The sequence below is a fragment of the Chrysochloris asiatica genome, unplaced genomic scaffold (genome assembly GCF_000296735.1).
Source record: "Chrysochloris asiatica unplaced genomic scaffold, ChrAsi1.0 scaffold00111, whole genome shotgun sequence".
Classification (NCBI taxonomy): Eukaryota; Metazoa; Chordata; class Mammalia; order Afrosoricida; family Chrysochloridae; genus Chrysochloris; species Chrysochloris asiatica.
Window position 1 is genome coordinate 10,044,266 of NW_006408629.1, and position 6,130 is coordinate 10,050,395.

A 6,130-nucleotide genomic window follows, 5' to 3' on the forward strand; every position below is an offset into this window, starting at 1 on the left:
GTAGTCCCTCACTCCCCATTTGGGTATCCAATGTCCAAGTTGCCCCTCTCTGTCTACTCTGTGTGTGGAGGGGGTGGGAATGTTTCTTACTGTAAGGATTTGTTGCCTCTTTTGAGTCACCACATTCATAGGTATAGGTCAAGTTCATCAGATTGAATCAGCTCAACCTCTTTCCCCCCCACCCCCACCCCTTCTTTCTTCTCCTGGTTGAGCTCTGATCATCCACTCATCCAGTCCCAGTCATGTGTGTGTCATCTGCAAGTGTGGGTGTTCTTGTGCACATGCCCTCTCTTCCCATCAGCCAGTAACTCCATTCTCCACTGAGTCCTCCATGGCCACGTCACTGACTCTGTGCCCAGGAGTCCTCGGGTCTCCACGCACTGCTTGCCAACCAGGTCCCCAACCGGGTCCACAGAAGCCCTCTGAATATTGTGAGGCTTAGCTCGCTGCTTTATTGCTTCCTTTACCCCATTTCTCCCCAACGGTGATGCATGTGTTTACCAATCCAAGCGTGCATTTCCACCAAGTCTCAGTTTTGGGGTGGGGGGAGCTACGTTGGTGGGACCCTACCGACTGCCCCAATGTCTCCTAGGGGAGCGACCCGTTTGTTCCCATAAGGTATATTGCTGTTGTTGTTAGGTGCCATCGAGTCCGCACTGACTCTTAGCTACCCTCTGCACAACAAAATGAAATACTGCCCGGTCTGGGGCCAACCTCACTATCTATCACTGCTATGCCTAAGCCCATCCCTTCCGCCAGTGTGCCACTCTATCTTGCTGGGGGTCTTCGTCTGTGTCTCCGACCCTCCACTTTATCAAACATGATATCGTTCTCCAGTGACTAGCCCCTCCTGACAACATGTCCGAAGTATGGAAGACAGTCTGGCCATCCTGGCTTCCAAGGAGCATTCTGGCTGTACTTCTTCCAACACAGATCTGTTTGTTCTTTTGGCAGTCCATGGTACTTTTAATATTCTCCTCCAACACCATAACTCAAATGCATCAATTCTATATATAAGAGGTACACACACCATTGAATGGTCAACCATTCAAGGTCAGAAGAGCAGCATTTATTGAAGGACAAAGCTCAGAAACAGGGAGGAAGTGGATAAATGATGGGATGGGATTGAAATAATTGAGATTAAATGTATGGTTTGTTGAATATAAAGCTGATGATCTGCTCTTAAAATCTCCACTAAATTCACAATAAAAAGTTGAAAACAAAACAAAAACTCTGTGGAACAAAGTTCTAACCTGACACATATGGCGTGACCGTGAGTCCGAGTAGAGACAATGGCAGCTAGTCTGGGAACAACAGTAATCACACCAGGAATTTTCATCTTTGGCCTTCTCAAGATCCTCATCTTAAATTAAGAACAGTCTGCTCACATCTTTTAAGACTGCATTTGGGATGCAGCTTCAGCTGAATTGGGAGTAGTAGAGGAATGCTGGGGACTTCGTGTTCTTGCCTAGAGCCCACCCAGAATGACTAGGGCCAGCTGGGAAGGCATGTCGGCCCTGAGCTAGCTTAGAGTCCACACAGACCTTCTGAAAGGGACCCCAGACCACACACAGACTAGGGAAAATCAGATGGAATTGGAGGAAGCTGGGAAATGTGCTTCTTGTGAAGTGCAGCCTTCATTTCCGGTTGTTGGAAACTAAGTCTGCCCAGTCTGTCCCCAATTCATGGACGACCCCATATGCAACTGAACAAAACACTGCCTGATCCCATGATCAGTTGTGGCTCAGACTGTTTGATCCATAAGATTTTCAGTGGCTGATTTTTAGAAATAAATCACTAGGCCTTTGTTCTTAACCCATCTTTGCCTGGAAGCTCTGCTGACACCTGTTAAGCATCATAGCAACACAGGCCTCCAATGACAGATGGATCGTTTTGGATAAACAGCCCTAAAGAGAGGAATCCCTGGATGGTGTGAATGGTTAATGCATTCAGCTGCTAGCAGTTCAAGTCCACCCAGAGCTGTCTCAGAAAAAATATCTAGCAATCTACTTCTGAAAAACTCAACTGTTGAAAACATTATGCAACACAGTTCTATCCATGGGTCACCATCAATCAGAGCTGACTAGACAGCAGCTGGCACACTATCCACTACCCTTGCGTCGATTCTGATTCATAGCAACACTATATAAGATTTCTGAGACTATAAATCTTCACAGGAACAGACAGCCTCATCCTTGTCCCACAGAGCAACTGATGGGTTTGAATCGCTGCACTTGCAGTTAGCAGCCCAATGTCTAACAAGAAACATTACCTTTGTATTGTGAAAGAGATGGTTAGCTCTAAAGGACTTCCCACATCTTCCTGTAAAGTGGCTGGGAAGACCTGTGATCCCAGTCAGGTAACCCAGAGGTCTCTACTGACCAGGAGATGACTAGGAAGGACGCTGAGTCACCCGGATGAAGCAGGAACTGTAGAAAGCAGCTCTTTCCCCAGCCAGATAAATCCCATCCAGTAGGAGGCTGTGCTGCTTGGTTGGGGACCCCGTCAGTCCAGAGGTGAAAAAGCTACTCCAGGTCCGGGAAGGCGAAGAATCATGCCTAGATCTGTGAGACAAGGCTTCTATCAGGTAGGAGGAACAATGCTGCTCCCCTAAACTGTTCCTTCACACAGTGGTTGCCTTGGAGCTGCTTGTTCCAAGTTAAGTCACCAGCCTGCTCACCCCACACTAAGACTAAAGTACTGAGTGCGAGTTTGCCATGAAAAGCAGTTCCAAGTGGTGTTAACCCAAATGCAGCTCAGGCTCCTCAGCTGACAGCTGTTCCTAGAAATTGCCCTCTTTCATTCCTTACCAGCCAAGTTCTGTAAATCTGCAGAGAAAGGTGATAGTGTATTCAGATCAGGCTAGTAAGAGAGATAAGTACTTGTGTTTGGGAATATTGGACACTGGGCTTTTGTAGAAGAGGTCAATTTGGCAAACATTACCTATGAGATTTGTACAGCTTCAGCCTCCACAAATGTTTATTCATGGTGATGCTGCTGTGAGACACGAGGAATTGATGGATTACAAATTGAAATCTTTCAACAAAGTGAAGCAGCATTCAAGGCACTCACCTATCTATGCCAAGAAATTTGGAAGACAACTACCTGGCCAGCTGACTGGAGGAGATCCGTATTTGTGTCCATTCCAAAGAGAGGTGACCCAATGGAATGACCCAATGGAAATCATCCGATGATATCATTAATACCCCATGCAAGGAAAGTTTTACTAAAGATAATTACAAAAATAACTGCAAGCATACATTGACAGAGAACTTCCAGAGGTTCAAGCCAGATTCAGAAGAGGCCGTGGAACGAGGGATATCATTGCTGATGTCAGATGGATCTTTGCTGAAAGCAGAGACTACCAGGAGATGTTTACTTGTGCTTTATTGACTACACAAAGGCTTTCGATTGTGTGGATCATGACAAGCTATGGACAACATTGCGAAGTATGAATATTCTGAAATACTTAATTGTGTGTCAAAAAGAAATAGACAATGTTCAACTATTTCAAGAGGTAGCACATGATCTAGAACCAATGATACTGAAGGATGAAGTCCAAGATGCACTGAAGGCATTGGCAAAGAACAAGTCTCCAATAATTGTTGTTGTTGTTGTTAAGTACCATGGAGTTGGTTCCAACTCATAGCTACCTTGTACAGGGTTTCCAAGGCTGTAAATCTTTACAGGAGCAGAAAGCCTCATCTTTCTCCCACAGAACAGCTGGCAGTTCCAAACTGCCGACCTTGAGGTTAGCAGCCCAATTCATAACCACTACACTACCAGAGCTCCTTTAATTATTGCAATAATTAATGGAATGCAAAATGAGATCTTTCAACAAACTGATGTGGTACTAGAAGCACTCATTCAGAAATTTGGAAGATAGCTACTTGGCCAACTACTGGAAAAGATCAATATTTTTTCCCGTTGCAAAGAGAAGTGACCCAATGGAATGCAGAAATCATCAAAACAACATTGTTAATATTACATGCAAGTAAAATTCTGCTAAATTCATAAACAGCTGCAACAGTACATTGACAGGGACTGCCAGAGGTTCAAGCAAGATTCAGAGGAGGATGTGGAACGAAGGATATCATTGCTGATGTCAGATGGATCTTGGCTGCAAGCAGAGACTAGCAGAAAGATGTTTGCCATAGAAGAATTGATGCTTATTGACTACACAAAGGCATTTGATTGTGTGGATCATGAAAGTTATGGACAACATAGCTGAGAATGAGTATTCCAGAACATTTAATTGTGCTCATGAGGAACATGTACATAGACCAAGTGGCAGCTGTTTGAACACAAGGGAACACTGAATGTTTAAAATTAGGAAAGGTTTATGCCATGGTTATATTCTTTCACCATACTTATTCAGTCAGTATGCTGAGCAAATATTCTAGATTTTATGTATAATGGATTATATGAAGAAAAATATGGCATCAGGATTAAAGGGAGATTCATTAACAACCTGTGATATGCAGATGATACATTACTTGCTGAAAGAAAAGAGGACTTAAAATATTTATTGATGAAAATCAAAGACCACAGCCTTCAGTATGAATTGCATCTCAAGATAAGGAAAACAAAAACCTTCACCACTGAACCAATAAATAACATCAAGACAAATTGAAAAACCGATCATTTTGCTTAGTTCAACCATCAACACTCATGGAAGCAGCAGTCAAGAAATCAAACGACATATTGTATTAGGTAAATCTGCTGAACAAGACCTCTTAAGGTGTTCAAGAGCAAAGATACCAATTTGAGGACTGAGTGCTCCTGACCCAAACCATGGTATTTTCATTAAGCTCATATGCATGTGAAAGCTGGACAATCAATAAAGAAGGCCATAGATGAATTGATGCTTTTTAGTTATGGTGTTAAAGATGAATATAAAAAGTACCATAGACTGCCAATAGAGCAAACAAATCTATATCGGAAGTACAGCCAGAGTGGTTCTTAAAAGCCAGATGGCCAGACTTTGTCTTATACTTTGGACATATTATTAGGAGAGACTAATCCCTAGAGAAAGACATCATGCTTGATAAAGTGGAGAGTCAGCAAAAAAGAGGAAGACTTCAGCGAGATGGATTGGGACAGTGAGAGCCACAACGGGCTCAAGAGCAGCAACAATGGTGAGGATAGCACAGGACTGAACCGTGTTTTCTTCTATTGTACATAGGGTTGCTATGAGCTCATACTGACTCGATGGTACTTAACAACAACAACAATAGCACAAAAGTAAACAGAAGTCTTTGGTGCCTCTTGCTTTATTTTGTTTGTTTATCTGGATGTAGTTTTCTTTCTGGGAATCCTCCATCTCCTAAGGAGCAAGTATCTGGTAGACCTGGCTCTAAATTAAGGGACGGGTAACCTGGGCCACTGCTACCAAAGCAACAAAAGAGGAAGCCAGGGGCAGATCCGGCCTTGGTCTGGAAGTAAAAGCAGGAAATATGGACCATCTTCTGAGGTCTGTCCTCTCTACAGATGAAGGTGTGGGGAACATCCACAGAAGGTACAGAAGTATCTGGGTCATGCCTGTGCTGTTTCCCAAGTGGTAAAAGGACAGGTCCACTGGAGAAGGATGTGCTACTGAGAAAGTTGTTAGAGTGAGGAACAGGTGGGGAGATTGTTAGCTATGTTTATTCAACTTTCAGGGTGAAAATGAAACAAAAATTATTGAAGTTATAATTGTTGTTGTTAGGTGTCTTTGAGTCTGCTCTGACTCATAGCAATTCTGGGCACAACAGAATGAAATATTGCCTGGTCCTTCCCCAGCCTCATGTTATTATGTCTGAGCCCATTGTTCAGCCATTGTGTCGGTCAATCTAGCACCTCTGTTATGCTGATCCTCTACTTTACCACCATCACTCATCTGTCAGTTTGTTGTATTTTGGTGTATTGAGTATTGCTGTGATGTTGCAAGCCCTGGTATTTGAATTGCAATCAGTGTCATCCATAGTGGCCACATTTCAGTGGAGCTTCCAGACTAAGACAGACTATGAAACAGAAGAGGCAGGGCACTTGAATGGTTAGCCACTGGAAACCTTATTAATAGCAGCAGAACATTGTCAGATATAGTTCTGGAAAGGAACCCCTCAGATTGGAAGGCACTCAAAATATGATT